At 33.0% G+C, this 16,346-nt stretch overlaps 1 protein-coding gene and 1 long non-coding RNA gene across 2 annotated transcripts in view; one reads left to right on the forward strand and one right to left on the reverse strand.

Moving 5' to 3' along the window:
• The window catches only part of LOC134283683 (zinc finger protein 271-like), a 51,664-nt gene that overhangs the window by 4,403 nt on the left and 30,915 nt on the right, over positions 1–16,346 (forward strand). The window lies entirely within an intron of this gene.
• On the reverse strand, positions 11,197–12,088 carry LOC134283676 (uncharacterized). The gene is made up of 2 exons (XR_009995525.1): positions 11,794–12,088; positions 11,197–11,624 (listed from the first exon to the last, which is right to left on the reverse strand). It is a non-coding gene; the product is annotated as an uncharacterized LOC134283676 (long non-coding RNA).

Consider the following 16,346-nt stretch of genomic DNA (forward strand, 5'->3'; position numbering starts at 1 on the left):
ACAGGTGAGAAGCCTTTTCAATGTGATGTGTGTGGAAAAACATTTAACCAATCAAGTGATTTATGGACACACATGAATACACATCCGGCTGATAAACCCTATAAATGTGATTTGTGCGAAAGAGCATACTATCAAAAATCATGTTTGAAAAAGCACCTGAGGAAACATAATTTTGAGAAACCTTATATTTGTGAAGTATGTGGAAAGGCGTTCAAGTATTGTCAAAGCTTACAAGATTGCAGCAGAGCTCATACTTGTGATAAACCTTATTAATTAGATTTTTGTCGAAATTCTATCTCCGATGCAAATTCTTTAAAGGATTATGTAAAGATACATACAAATGTGTTGTACATTATATGTGAACATTTATTCATCAGGTCATATGGATTAAAAAGACATATGAGGACACATATTGATGAAAGCATATAAATGTAGATAAACCTTATAAACGTGATTTTTGTCAGAAACATAAATAAGAGTAGTTATAAATTTAGTATGAGAAGAGACACTAGGATACATACAGGTAATTTTACCACATACAAGAAGTTGCGTTAGGTATAATGTATTTGACCCGACCGTCAGTCAGTCAGTAAATCTGTCAGTCCTGTTTTTTGGCAGTGCAACCCCTCATAAACCGCTGCACTGAATTTCATCAAACTTTGCAGATATTTAGAACACAATGTGTAGATGTGCATAAGATGATCCATACAGGTGAAAAGCCTATTAAATGTGATGTATGTAGGAAAACATTCTCTGTTGTAAGTTCCTTGAAGAAACATAAAAGAATCCATACAGGCGAGAAGCCTTTTCAATGTGATGTGTGTGGAAAAACATTTAACCAATCAAGTAATTTCAGGAAACACTTGAATACACATCCAAGCTGATAAAACTCATAAAAGCAATTTGTGCGAAAGAGCATACGATCAAAAATCATGTTTGAAAGATCACAGGAGGAGACATACTTTTGAGAAACCTTATACTTGTGATGTATGTGGAAAGGCCTTCAAATATTCCAAAAGCTTACAGGATCACAGCAGAACACATACTGGTGATACACCTTATAAATTTGATATTTGTCCGAAAACATTCAGTGATAGATATAAAATGAAAAGACACACGAGGATACATAACTGTAATAAACCTTTTTAATGTGATTTTTGTCAAAAGTCTTTCTCCGATGCTTATTCTTTAAAGGACCATGTAAAGATATATACAAGTTGACATGGTTAAAACCTTACAAATGTGATGTACCTGGAAAAGAATTCAGCAGACCATGTGCATATAGATTAAAGAAAAACATGAGGACACATACAGGTGATGGCAAATAAATGTAGATAAACTTACCAATGTGATTTTTTTCAGAAAACATTGAGCGATAAATCTACATGTAGTATAAGAAGACACACAAGGATACATACTAGTATATGCAAGTTATTTTTCTTGAACATGTTGAAAAGTATTGTGTAAAGTATGTTTTTTGAAAAAGGTAACTTACAGAAATATGTAATGATTCTTAGAGATGATGAATCCTATAAATGTAGGATATGGAAATGACGAACAGTATTCAATCTCAACGTCCATTAAACAAATATACAAAATAAGAGCAGAGCAAACACGGACCTCCGAAACATCAGAGGTGGGATCAGGTGCCATGGAGGAGTGAGCATCCCCTGCCGACCGGTCACACCCGCCGTGTGCTCGTTGTCATAATCAGGAAATAACGGAAAAAATCCGTGGTCAATTTAGTGTATAAATAATGGACTAACAATTGGTATGAAAAACGTCAGTCAGCATTTCATTCAATGATAAATTGTATTTGCTGACAAGGTCTTTATATCTAATGAATAATTATTTTTGAAAGTTTGCGAAATTCCTGTGCAAGGTATAAGTTGGAAAAACACTTTTGTAACAATGTATTGCTTATGCGACATATTGAGGAAAGTGACAATGATACCTAGGTAATTTTTGCAATGTACAATTAAATTGTTTGTTATACTTACTTTTAGTGAACCTTTGAATTTTTTAAATACTAATATTGATGGATTAAACAACAACTTCCTTTTTCGTGAAAAATATTTGCCAAATACTCAGTATATGTTCGTTTATACATAGCGTGCAAGACTCTTTTTTAAATAATCGTCATATACCATTTACTTATTCGAACATTTAATTGTATGAAAAGTCAATAATGTACATTTCTTAAAACTTTATTATTTTGTTTACTTGTCTTTCTTCCTGTGAGAGAAATAGTTCATAATATTAATAAACAGATGTACTCAGTATCTGTATCAAAATACAGAATGAACAGTGCATGATCGGTCTCAAAAGAAAAACGGATCCTTGAACGTTCCGGTGCCTAGGAGAAGTAAGCATCCCCAATGATAGGTCACACCTGCTGACCTGCAGTGAGCCTACGAAACTGAAGCTATCTGAAATTAATTAATTCTCTGCTCGTCCATCCGTTTTTCTCAGACTAGCCAGCTAAAGATCTATGTACAGTACTCCAAACCAATGAAACTGAAGAATTTGAATTATCCTTTTATTTTCTTTTTGAGTTATTTCCTATAGTAGCCTTTACAGTTACCTAATTTCAAAATCAATAGAGCATGAAAGCCAATTAAATTTGCAACATCAACATTTTTATTTTCGTTCTGAGCACTTTTGTACGCCACCAATGAAGACAGTTAGGCAGAAATTTTTGAAATTGAACTTCCTGTCTTTCAAACTGAAAATCTCAGGTTTATATTTTGAAACAAACATTTGTGACATCATTCTGATATATTATTGGTTTTACCATTTAGTTAAGTACTACAAAATTCAGTGTGCCTGCTTCTTTGCTGATGACATCGGAAAAAGATATGCATGCTTACTTTAATATCATAATTCAATGCATTTTTTGTTATTGCACACTGTACATGTACAAATTCGATGAAAGCATGCTAACCGCTTTTCAGTACTTTGATTGTGAATTTGGCGTGTCATATATAATTATGATGTATGTGGAAACACACACATACAAACATGTACATTTAGAAATTTGATGATAAGGTTGATAAACCTTAAAAATGTTATGTTTGGAGATACATTCAAACAATGAAGAACTAGTACTTTGTAGCTTTGCGGAGACATATAATGTATAGTACCTGTCAGCAATGAACTTGCAGTGTACGTATTCTTGTATTCCTGGCTGCTGTATAAAAAAAAAATGTTTGAGGACAAGTGTCCCAATAAAAACAAGAGACCCAGGAGCCACAGCGCTCACCTAAGCACATTGGCTTGGAAAAAGCACATTTCAGATCAGAAATAAAATTTTAAGGGGAGGTGGGGGTGGGGGGCTTGAATTTTAACCCCCATGGGTTCATGATTTGAACAAACTAGAATTTACACTACCTGAAGATGATTCCATATTAATATCACTAATCATAGCTTTGAAGTACTTGAAAAGATGATTTTAAAAGGTTTCCCTATAAATCCCTATGTAAAACTTTGGTGGGCCATTTTGGCCCGGCCCTACCCCTGGGGGTGATGATTTGAACAAACTTGAATCTACACTACCTGAAGATGATTCCACATGAGTTTCATCTTTCCTGGCCCAGTGGTTCTTGAGAAGAAGATTTTTTTAAAAAATGCCATTAATTTTTCTCTAATTCATAATTATCTCCCCTTGGAAAAGGGCTTGGTCCTTCATTTGAACAAACTTGAATCCCCTTTACCCAAGAATGCTTTGTGGCAAGTTTGGTTGAAATTGGCCCAGTGGTTCTTGAGAAGAAGTCGAAAATGTGAAAAGTTTACGGACAGACGGACAGACAGACGGACGCCGGACAAAATGTGATCAGAAAAGCTCACTTGAGCCTTCGGCTCAGGTGAGCTAAAAACAGATATATAAATCATCGTTGTAAATAATAGGTACATGAATTGATGTCATTCATCATGTCTGCAGTATTCATTAAATGTAAACTAAAGTTTAAGATACTAGTCAGTGGCGGATTTAGGGGGGGGCGCACCCGGCACACCCGGCTCACCCCCCCCCCCCCTTAAATTGTCAAAGTTAACGTAAATCACAGTATCGTCTATAAAATGTTAATATGTATACTCGGTAGATTTTACCCTTTTACCATTTTTACCCTACAAAATCTCTAAAATCCAGGAGCTTCGGGGGGCTTCGCCCCCTGGACCCCCACCAGGGCTTTGCCCTGGACCCACTGGGCCCCCAGGCCCCTTGCCTACTATTGGCGCCCCCTAACTTCAAATCCTGGATCTGCGCCTTCTAGTACTCCAATCCTCAGCTAGGAAGGATAAGTCTTTAATTCATTTAGTTCAAAAATAGCAAAATGAAGCTTGAAAATTAAATCTTTTCATGCAACAATTTTCACTTTATACCTCCAAATGTGTTTCAATGTTCTTTGAAGTTCTCGTAGGTGTCTTTTAAAAAGTAGAAATTTCTACAGATAAATATTTAATGAATTTCTAAAGATAAAATGGTGCAGAATATCGAGTAAATGATTTGACTGGAAGAAAGAAGGGACAATTTTTTTTCTTAAAAGATATAAATATCTTTTTACATACAGATAATTCTTTAAAAAAAAAAAAGAGGTACTGTCATCTTTGCTAGTAAGGGTTTCTGAAACAGTGTACGCTACTCTCCTTGTGAACCTTTGGCATAGGATGTAGTCAAAAGACTAGATTGTTTACGTTACGTGATCTCGAATCAATCAGGTACGCACAGATTGCGTCATCGAAAGAAATAAATACGCATGTTTAAAAAATTAAATCAAACTTTTTTAGTTCACCTGAGTAACTCAGGTGACCTATTGCTATCCGTTTAAACTTTTCTCTCTTCCTTAATTGTGAATTTTATGACCCCAGGGTCAGGGGTTCTGGTGTTAGGGCGGGGCTCTATTGGTTATATAGTGAAAATGCATTTATTCTTTGAAAATCTTCTTCTCTACTTATGGGTATTAATTAAACTAACCAAGCACATAGTTATGATGAGCAAGAGTGCCTCTTTCAATATTTTGAATTTTTTGACCCCAGGGTCAGGGGTTCTGGTGTTAGGGCGGGGCTCTATTGGTTATATAGTGAAAATGCATTGATTCTTTGAAAATCTTCTTCTCTACTTCTGGGTATTAAATAAACTAACTAAGTACTTAGTTATGATAAGCAAGAGGGCCTCCTTCAAAATTGTGAATTTTGTGGTTCCAAGGTCAGGGGTTCTGGTGTTAGGTAGGGGCCCTATTGATTATATAGTGAAAATGCATTTATTCTTTGGAAATCTTCTTCTCTGCTCCTAGGTATTAAATAATTAAAACTAACCAAGCACATAGTTGTGATGAGCAAGAATACCTCTTCCAAAATCGTGAATTTTGTGACCCCTGCAGGGTCAGGGGTTCTGGTGTTAGGGCGGGGCTCTATTGGTTATTTAGTAAAAATGCATTAATTCTTTGAATATCTTCTTCTCTGCTTCTGAGTATTAAATAAACTAACTAAGCACATACTTATGATGAGCAAGAGTGCCTCTTTCAAAATTGTGAATTTTATGACCCAGGGTCAGGGGTTCTGGTGTTAGTGCAGGGCTTTTTTGATTATATAGTGAAAAGGCATTTATTCTTTTGCTCCTGTGTTTAATTCCAATGATCCAAATATATATATATTCATGATGAAGAAAGGTGCACCTAGCAAAATGGTTATTTTTTATGCCCCCGCCCCTTCCCTGGGTCGGAGTGAGGGGGGGGGGGGGGCGACAAAGTCTGAAAATAAATTAATGCTTTGAAATTTGCTCTTTGGTGTGTTAATCAACCATTTTATGATAAAATTTGCAAAATTTTGAAATATGTGGCCCCAGGATCAGTTGTTCCTTTGGGATGAGGTGTACAACTGGTTATAAAGTGGAAGTGCATTTTCTCTTGATGTTACTCTGATCTACCTCTGGGTATTAAGTAAATAGAGTAAGCATGGTAAGTCTTAATTATTATGAGCAACAGTACCTCTTTCAAAATTGTGAATTGCGAATTCTGGTTTAAAACATGAACCAAATTTAATTGTTTGAAAGTTGTTGCACAATACTCAGGTGACCTATAAGGCTCGTGGGCCTCTTGTTTCAAGAAGCAATAATTGAGTTATGTTTATATTGTTTATTTGCTGTGGCCGCGAAACCCAAAATATGAGTCGTATCAAAAATTAAAATAAGAGGTGCAATATGTAATAAAGATTCTGTACGTGAAAGTTTCATTAAAATTCACTCAATGGTATAAGAAGAGTTGCGGAAAAGAGACGGGGTACCCCAAAGTGTAACAGACAGACGGACGGACATACCGATTACGGTATACCCTCCCACTTTTCAAGCGGGGGATATAACAGAACATTCAGACTGTCATAGTGTGTTCCATAACATTGATTCAGTACTTTCTGTACTTTGATTATAACTAACGATAAAATATCGGGATCGACATTTCGGTTTGTGTATACACGAGGAAAGCACAGTGATTGCAAACCGTACATCATTTCTTGCAGGTGATTTCTCTATTTTTTAAGATAATGATTTCTCTTTATACAATAATACATATTTTGAATGTGTTTTAATCAGCGGGGTCCTTGAATTAGCAACATCTCTCAGTGGCGGATCCAGAAGGAGGGGGGGGGGGGGGGTTACGTGGGTTGCAACCCCCTATTGAATTTGCAAAAAAGAAAGAAGGAGAAAGAGAGAAGAAAGTCCCATTTTTGTTTTTTTATTACATGTATCTATAGATGTTTATATTTTTACTAAAGAACGATAGACCAGTTAAAAAGAAAGTATATGTACAGGCTGTAGTATATCGTTTGTTAAAAACACCGGGGTGACTGGAAAAACCCGAAACCCCCCGATTTTTGGAGAATACCCATACAGGAGGGGTGAAACCCCAATAAAGTGGTGGAAACCCCATAAAATTGAACGTAATGGGGTACAATAAGGCCTAAGGTGGTGTTTAATTGAATGATATTGACATCCGTAAATTTTTATAGCCAATTTTACCTCAGAATCGACGGAAATCGGGCGCCATTACGAGTTTACCGTACACCACGCCCGATCTAAATTCGCAGCGAGCTGTTTATCAATATAATTGTATAGATGATATTAAAATAATTCATAATAATTTCCACAATTATATTTGTTTTACATTGATAATAGTAAAATATTAATTATGTAATAAGTATTTAACAAAAAATGTAAGGACGTTAGCCATTAAGAAAATATGAATTTGTGTATTAATTATTATTCATATTACCCCAATGTTACCATGCAGCTCTAGCCACGTGGAGGCCTCCTTTTTGTAGAGCCATAATTTAAAAAAAAAAATTTCATATAGGATATTTTAGAGAAAATCTGAATTTAGAGATATGAAAATATCCAAAAGCTTCAAAGCAAGATTAACAAAAAAAAAAAAGTAAAGATAAGGCCATCTTTAAAAAACATTTTTCGGTCTTTTGTATGGTGTATGTGATACATGAAAATGGGCAAAAAAAATGATGAAATAAACAAAAATCTTTCTACTTTTGGTCAATAAAATTTTTTCAGTAGAGTGCATTTCAATGAGGCGGGAGGCAATTCAAAACAAACTATACTTTTATTTTGACCTAATTCATTACTTATTTGTTACAAAGAGAACAAATAAATAAATAAAATTCAAAACATGAAAATACTGAATTTATTTTTGAGATTTTAGACAAATTCTGAATGTAGGGATATAAAAATTTGAAATTCAAAGGTTCAAAGCAACAATAATAAATTAAAAATAAAAATAATAATTACTTATATGTTACAAAGAGAACAAAAAATAAATCAAAGTCAAAAGATGAAAATACTGAAACCTGAAATAAATAGTAAATTAAAATAATATATCAATTTTAAAATATATAGATATTTTATTTCAAAGTAACTTTTTTAAGTTCTTTTCTTAGAAAAAAAAAATTTACATCAGTTGTTTACATGCATTTTGAATTGTCTTTAAATTACAACAAATATGAAATAAAAGAAAAAAAAAACAGAAGAAAAAAAAAATCACACAACAAAATAAAAAAACTGAAGTTTTGATGGAATTTTAACTATAAAAAATGTCTGTCTGAACTGGTTGAAAGATAACTAAAATTATTTGATCATCTCCTAGCACAGGTATTTTATGTAATTTTACATTTCATTGCAAGCTGAATCTGTCGACTAAAAATTTCCATTGCCTCTCTGTTCAAACTAATCCCATTGACATGCCAAATGTTTTTATTCGAATTCATTAAATAGGACAATTGAAACTAGTAGACTCACATGATCATTTCAGAGTTTCAAAATCAGTGTGGGTGACCAAAACGACAGACGAACGAGATAGGTTGTACAAAAGATTCAAACTTTACATTTCGCCAGACAAAACGACGCTTACATCAACTGACGGTACTACCACTATAGTTAGACCACGTACCTTAGGTAAAAAGATAGGTCTGACAAAAACGTAAAAAAGTGGACAGGACAACAACTTTAAAAAAATCTAAAATACAGTAGATCGAAGGCCAATAACAGTCAGTCTTAAACCAAAAAACAAAACCAAAAATGTTTTTAAGATTGTATATTTATTATTTTTTCTAGAGTAGGGTTAGTATCAGGCAGTATTCCTCCCCCGCCAGACGGGTACAGACCAGTGAATACTGTTTGGTGTTGTGTTAGGTTAGAACGTAGAATAGGGATAGTATCAGGCAGTATTCCTCCCCCGCCAGACGGGTGCAGACCAGTGAATACTGTTTGGTGTTGTGTTAGGTTAGAACGTAGAATAGGGATAGTATCAGGCAGTATTCCTCCCCCGCCAGACGGGTGCAGACCAGTGAATACTGTTTGGTGTTGTGTTAGGTTAGAACTTAGAATAGGGTTAGTATCAGGCAGTATTCCTCCCCCGCCAGACGGGTGCAGACCAGTGAATACTGTTTGGTGTTGTGTTAGGTTAGGTTAGGAATGTTATTGTTTTTTTAAATGTTGCTAATTAAATTATAAATTCCTTTCTCTAAAATTTTTATTATGTTATTTTATTTCATTTATATTACTTTCATTTGGCTGTAATAATTTAATATATGAACAAAAGATTGACTAGGAATAATGATCCAGTATCTTTAAGTTTTTAAAAAATCTTTTTAAAGTTTTTTTTTTATCTTTCAGTCCTTTGGTTTTAATATTTTTGTTTCAAAATTCAAATCATGGCTCTACACTTAAGGAGGCCTCCACGTGGCTAGAGCTGGGAACATAAGGAAACTATGAATATTTTCAGTTATTACTAATTTAAAAGGTCTTTATTTATTAATTTGTCATGAATTATCAAAATTATCAAAATTCATATTTTCCTTATGTGTGTGCTAGTGTCCTTAAAATGAAATTCTGTAAAGCATAACTGTACAATTGAGAATAGTAAAGGTTCAATGTATATACACATGCCCTGCCAGAGGGGGGTTGGTCAGACTAGCTGGGAACCCAGGTGTTTAAACAAAAGGTGTTTATTATCAAGTTGACCAAGTGTCAACAGCTGTGTATATAGTGCATGTACACACACAGGGGTGCCTGTCTATCCCAGTACAAAACAACAGAGCTAGCTGGGTTGTGAATAATATTCTCACAATAAAGTTACAATGCCAACTGTACAAGGATTCACATATGCAACATGCACATTTTTATTATTTTTTATCAGACTTTTTTATTTCATAGACCTAGATCCTAATAATTTCATTGTAATGGATACATGTTGCTTTCACATATCAATGAGTATATTTTTTTCTATTACTTGCATAAAAAACAAAACAAAACAAAAAAAACAAACAAACCAACAATAAAAAAAAAACACCCCCCCCCCCCCAAAAAAAAACAAAACAAAACAAAACAAAAAATTAGTAACTGGAAAATAATAATGAATGAATTCAAAAATTAATTATTAAACATAGAAGAAAACATTTCAAAACAAACACCTTAATTAAAAATTAAATAAATTAACAAACTCATTCATTAGTTAATTTAATTTAATTACATGTTATAAATGATTGGAATTGAGAAAAATTACTTTATTCCTTGATTAATGGACTAGTTAAATTCATAAAAAAAAACATTCAATTAAAATTTCACTGTAATGTCTTTCATTATAATATGTACATTAACACATTCATTCATTAATTAATTTAATTTAATTACATATTATAAATGATTGGAATTTATAAAAATGACTTTATTTCTTGATTCATGGACTAGTTAAATTCTTTTTTAAAAATTCAATTAAACATTGCACTGTAATGTCTTTCAACATGATAAATATTTCAAAGTTCTTTTATATTCTTAAGGTTTCCTTACAAATAATTTTTTTTAAAAATAATATTCATACATAATATAATATTCATATTGATCAAGATTACAGTAATTATTTCCACGGATTACTCGAAACGACTTCAGCGATCGCGAATTTAGATCGGGCGTGGTGTGCAGTATATCAAGACAAGAAGAAACCCGTCGATTCTGAGGTAAAATTGGCTATAAAAATTTACGGATGTCAATATCATTCAATTAAACATCACCTTAGGCCTTATAGTACCCCATTACATTCAATTTTATGGGGTTTCCACCACTTTATTGGGGTTTCACCCCTCCTGTATGGGTATTCTCCAAAAATCGGGGGGTTTCGGGTTTTTCCAGTTACCGAAAACACCGTGCTTCAATCACTAGATTTAGCTACGATTTACCTACATGTACCTGGGGTAACTTCATTTAGCTACCAAGTCAATTTATTTCTAGTAAAAAGCATTTTTCAGAGGATACACATAAAATCTCATTTAGATGCAGTGATCATTTTCAACTGCATTTTCAACTTTGAACTCATCTGAAAACAATTGTTTTGAACATATTTTATTGACAATATGTCAAAGGGATCGGACACAAGTTCTAACAACTTAGGTAGTCCTCTCCCATATATAAAATCTGCATAGCCATACAACATACTTTACAAAATTTTACAATAATATATACATATACATAGAAGAACAAAGATAATTTTTTTCTGAATGAGGAAATAATATCAATTACCGGGTATTAATAATGGTGATAATAAATACAGTGTTGATATTATAAAAATATAATAATTTCAATAGAGATAATACAATTTATATAGTGTTAATTAAAACGACCTGATTCCTGAATAAATTTTTGAACAATTCCGAAAATTTTTTCATTTTCCTGCGAAGATAAGGAATCATCTCCCCATAGCAATTTGTGCACATTAATCATTTTTACATTATAAGTTAAAAGTAGTGCATTCATCATTAGGCGTCTAGGTTCAAAATATTTTCTACAAACAAAGAAAAAATGATGACTATCCTCTTTCATACCACAAGAACAATTTGGATTACTTATGATATTACATCTATACAGATCATTATTTAAAATACAATTGTGTCTTAATTTTGTATGTAAAATGTTCAGATACCTTTTGCCATATGAAAAATACTTGGGAGGCTTATCATTATTATTACTCAATTTTCTTTTAAAAATTCCTATTGAGGTTATTTCCCTTGTTTCGTTGCTTAGTGAATTCCATTTGCGAACAGTATCGGGGACAAATGATTTGTTGTATAATTCAAGCCTGCATTTAGGTAAAGAATAATCAAATGAATTTCGAGTATTGTAATTTGAAACAGTGTTTCTAACCATCGGTACAATGTTTTTTAAGTAATCAGGAGCTAGGTTATTGTGGATTTTAAACATTGTTAAAAGTTTTGCTTTGTCTCTTCTTATTACAAGAGGTTCCCAACCTGTTTCAATATACAACGAATTTCTTGATGCTAATACTGAAAGACCAGTCACTATTCTAGCGGCTGTCAGTTGAAGCTTTTCAAGTTTATCAATATCTGCCAGCGAACAGCCTGACCAAACTTCAGATGCATACTCAAGTTGTGGTCGAATAAAAGAAGTGTAAAGTTTGGATAACGTATCTCTAGACACTGAAAATTTAAGTTTCTTGAGAAGTCCTAGTTTTTTGTAGCCTTTACTGACAATACTATCAATATAATCTGACCAACCTAATTTAGTTGAAAAAATAACACCAAGATGTTTATGTTGAGCTACATATTCTAACTGACAGTCTTCAAAAAATAATTCAGGTAACTGGTTTATATTTTTTAAGCTGAAGAATAATACCTTTGTTTTACTTGGATTAAATTTCATTAACCATTTTTTGGACCACTCATCCAGAATTTTTAAGTCATGATTTAGATGATGTTCAATGAGACGAACGTCACTCGAGCTTTTTTGTAAAGAATTATCGTCTGCAAATAGTCTGCAAACAGTTATCATGTTTTCAGCTACATCATTCACATATATCAAAAATAAAAGAGGGCCAAGGACAGAGCCCTGAGGTACCCCAGCATGCACATTTTTCACAGAAGAAAATAAATTTTTATACATAACTTTCTGTTTTCTATTGTACAAGTAACTTTCCAACCATTCTAACATATTACCGGAGATACCATACATTTTTAATTTATAAATCAAACCCCTATGCCAAACCCTATCAAAAGCTTTTGATAAATCACAAAAAACCATACAACAAATTTGCCCTTCATCAATACTTTTTACAATAGTATGATAAGTTTCTAAAAGTTGGTACACAGTTGAGTGACCAGGCAGAAAACCTGCCTGATATTTATAGAACAAATTATTTGTGTGAAAAAAATTATATACATGTTTGAATACAACTCTCTCAAATATTTTACTTACACAACTCAAAAGAGATACAGGTCTATAATTTGAAGTGACTGATGGGTCATCTTTTTTAAATAATGGAAGGACATGTGCTAGTTTCCAACTTTCAGGATAAACTTTGAGTCTAAGAGATTTATTAAATAACAGACAAAGTGGCTTAGCTATGGATTCTTTACAAGATTTTAACATTTTGTGGCTGATACAATCAGGGCCCACAGCTTTATTTACGGGCAGGATAGAAATAATATCAATAATCTCACTTTCTTGGATATTTACGTCACAAAGTTTTTCTACATTTTTGGACTCAAAATTAGGTAGCTCATATTCCTCATCTTTTATATCAGAGATGGTTGTAAAAAAGTTATTTAGTAATTCAATTTTCTCTTTATCGGAAAATGCGTATATAGGATCACCATTCTCATTCACCTGTTTAATAGGGGGTATTTCGGATGAAGTTTTAGTGTGAAAGACATCTTTTAGTAATTTCCAGTACAGTTTGTTATTATTTTTGTTTGCGTCGTTTAAATGAGAATCAATGTTGTCATAGTAGTTTGCTCTGGCATATTTTTTCATATTATTTACTTTATTTCATACATTCTCTAGAAATAAGATAATTTTTACGTTTTAATTAACTTGTACATGAAGACAATTATGACATTGGATGTGTTTGGGTAACTATAATTTTTCTATCCTATCAGAATTTCTATTGAATGTCTAAGGCTTCTTTACCCATATTCATAGTTTAATCCTACTAATAAAATGCTTATATGCCCACAAATGAATGGTTGCTTCACAAATATCTTTTTGAAAAAGATATTCATATAAAAATCACTCTTGAAGAATTGTCTTTTTCTGCGCAATTGCAATCAAAGATCTGAAAGTTTTGGGGCTATGTATGACAGTCAGTTACTCCTTGAATGAAATGACAAAGAAGTCCAGTTCTGGTTAACATGATAATAGGTTGGTAAGTATTCCGCACAATGTGAAGTAATCATACTCAGTCATGCCTCACCGCACCCATTAGAGAGGTTGTTAACCAAACAATGAAATTGCAATTTTTTTTCTCCAAATCGTCCAAAAGCAGCAATGTATAAACTATTTCTGCTTTGGATTTTTTTTAATCCTCCCTAGTATAAATATTAATAATAATTCAATTGCGATTTTTTGTCTTTTTTTCAATAAAAAGAAAAATTGTGAAAAGTTTGATTGAAATAGCTAAATTAGCTACCTGAGGTACATGTATTTAAATAAAGCTACGTAGGTAATTCTACCCTATGTAGCTAAATCTAGTGATTGTACTGGACCTGGCAAATATTCCGTGAAAGGTTAATGTTGTAATATATAATGAAATTCAGTTGTGCGTACATTTGAATGAAACCACACCCCTTTAGAAAATAAGATTTACTGGTTCAGAGATCTATTTTCCTTTCTTTTCAAAAAACTCCCAAGTATTTCATACTAGTACTTTTTCCCAAGTTGATGAACCTCCCACTTTTAAAATCTGTACTCCAACTGGTATCTATCATGCCTTTTTAGTTATTTATAACTACATGTATGTACATGTAAAAAGTATGTTGTAATAACTTTTTTCCCTTTCTACCCCCCCCCCCCCCCTTTAAAAAAATTCTAGATCCACACCTGTCTTTTAAGGCATGAATCAATCTGATCAAAATGGTAACGCCACTAAGTTGTGACAAACTAGTCAGCTGCTGCCCAGTGCTGCCTGCTGGTGGGTCATCCTCGATTCCATTTTAAGGAGGCTGGCGGGTCAACAATTTAATCTTAAATTTACCACCAGATTTAATTTATTTTTTTTAGATATGGTATATTTAGCTGTCAAATATCATTTGGCAAACAAAAAATTCATATATATATATATAGATATTTTAGTTTTAAAATTTTATCACTTTGTATATCTTTATATGGAGCTCTCCTTTTAAAGGAGATTGAAATAGTCTAAAAATGGCTGCCACCCTCTAGCCTGGTTAAGTGGCTTTCTCCCAGTTATACCTGTTACCTGTAATTTATTTGTTCTGGATGGCCTCCATATTTGGAGGATAGCAAGATTTCATATGGCGGCCAAATTTTTAATGAGATTTAACAAAAAAGTATTCAATCAATAATCCATAAAACAATACAATATAGGAGTAGAGCAAACACGGACCTCCAAACCATAAGAGGAGCATCCCCTGCCGACCAGTCACAACCATTGTGTGATCCTTATGATGATCAGGAAATAACGGAAAAATTTCTTGTCAATTCAGTGTATAGGCCTAAATAATGGCCTTATAATTAAAATGAAAAAAAAAAATCAGTCAGCATTCCACTCATTGATAAATTGTTTCTGCTGAAAAGATTGTTATATCGACCATATAATGATTGTAGTTTAAAAAATGAGGACAATCCATAAATTTAAAAAGGACACAATGTGTCAAAATCATATCTTAATTTTAAGATATCTGTAGCATACAGAGAAATACTTATGAAAATTATGAATATATAGCGAAGATATGACAATAAAACTGCAAGAATTGACTGCACAATATAAGTGCCGGACAAACAGAGGTTCTACCCTACCATTTCATTGTTTCGTATATGTCAAGGTCATGCTACTCTGTGGTTGTGGATAACCAATTGTAAATGGGATTAAAATTTCCTGTGGGCAATAAGATATTAAATATCTAGTCACCTACACGACAAACAATTTTTTTTGTGGAACATAATCACGTTTTTAAATTTTATGTACTTTCAGTTTTGGAACAAATACTATACTAACCAAGATTATTTGAATTGCATGAAAGCATATGATTATGTGTTACAGGTTTAACAGGAAAAATTACGTTATGATGTCAAAAGTCAAGACCTGGCATTTACCTCTAAGTGATGAAGACTTTACAGGTGAGTATAGATCATGTACCATGTCATGTATATCCCCTACCTGATGAAGAATTTATAGGTAAGTACAGATCATGTACCATGTCATGTATATCCCTTACCTGATGAAGAATTTACAGGTGAGTATAGATCATGTACCATGTCATGTATATCCCCTACCTGATGGAGAACTTATAGGTAAGTACAGATCATGTACCATGTCATGTATATCCCCTACCTGATGGAGAACTTATAGGTAAGTACAGATCATGTACCATGTCATGTATATCCCCTACCTGATGGAGAACTTATAGGTAAGTACAGATCATGTACCATGTCATGTATATCCCTTACCTGATGAAGAATTTACAGGTAAGTATAGATCATGTACCATGTCATGTATATCCCTTACCTGATGGAGAACTTATAGGTAAGTACAGATCATGTTAGTGTGTTCCATAACATTGATTCAGTACTTTCTGTACTTAGATTATAACTAACTATAAAATATCGGGATCGACATTCCGTTTGTGTATACACGAGGAAAGCACAGAGACTGCAAACCGTACATCATTCCTTGCAGGTGATTTCTCTATTTTTTAAGATAATGATTTCTCTTTATACAATAATACATATTTTGAATGTGTACCATGTCATGTATGTCCCTTACCTGATGGAGAATTTATAGGTAAGTACAGATCATGTACCATGTCATGTATATCCTCTACCT

This window comes from Saccostrea cucullata, unplaced genomic scaffold, assembly GCF_032062105.1.
Source record: "Saccostrea cucullata isolate Sc308-1 unplaced genomic scaffold, CSIRO_AGI_Scuc_v1 ctg2106, whole genome shotgun sequence".
Taxonomy (NCBI): domain Eukaryota; kingdom Metazoa; phylum Mollusca; class Bivalvia; order Ostreida; family Ostreidae; genus Saccostrea; species Saccostrea cuccullata.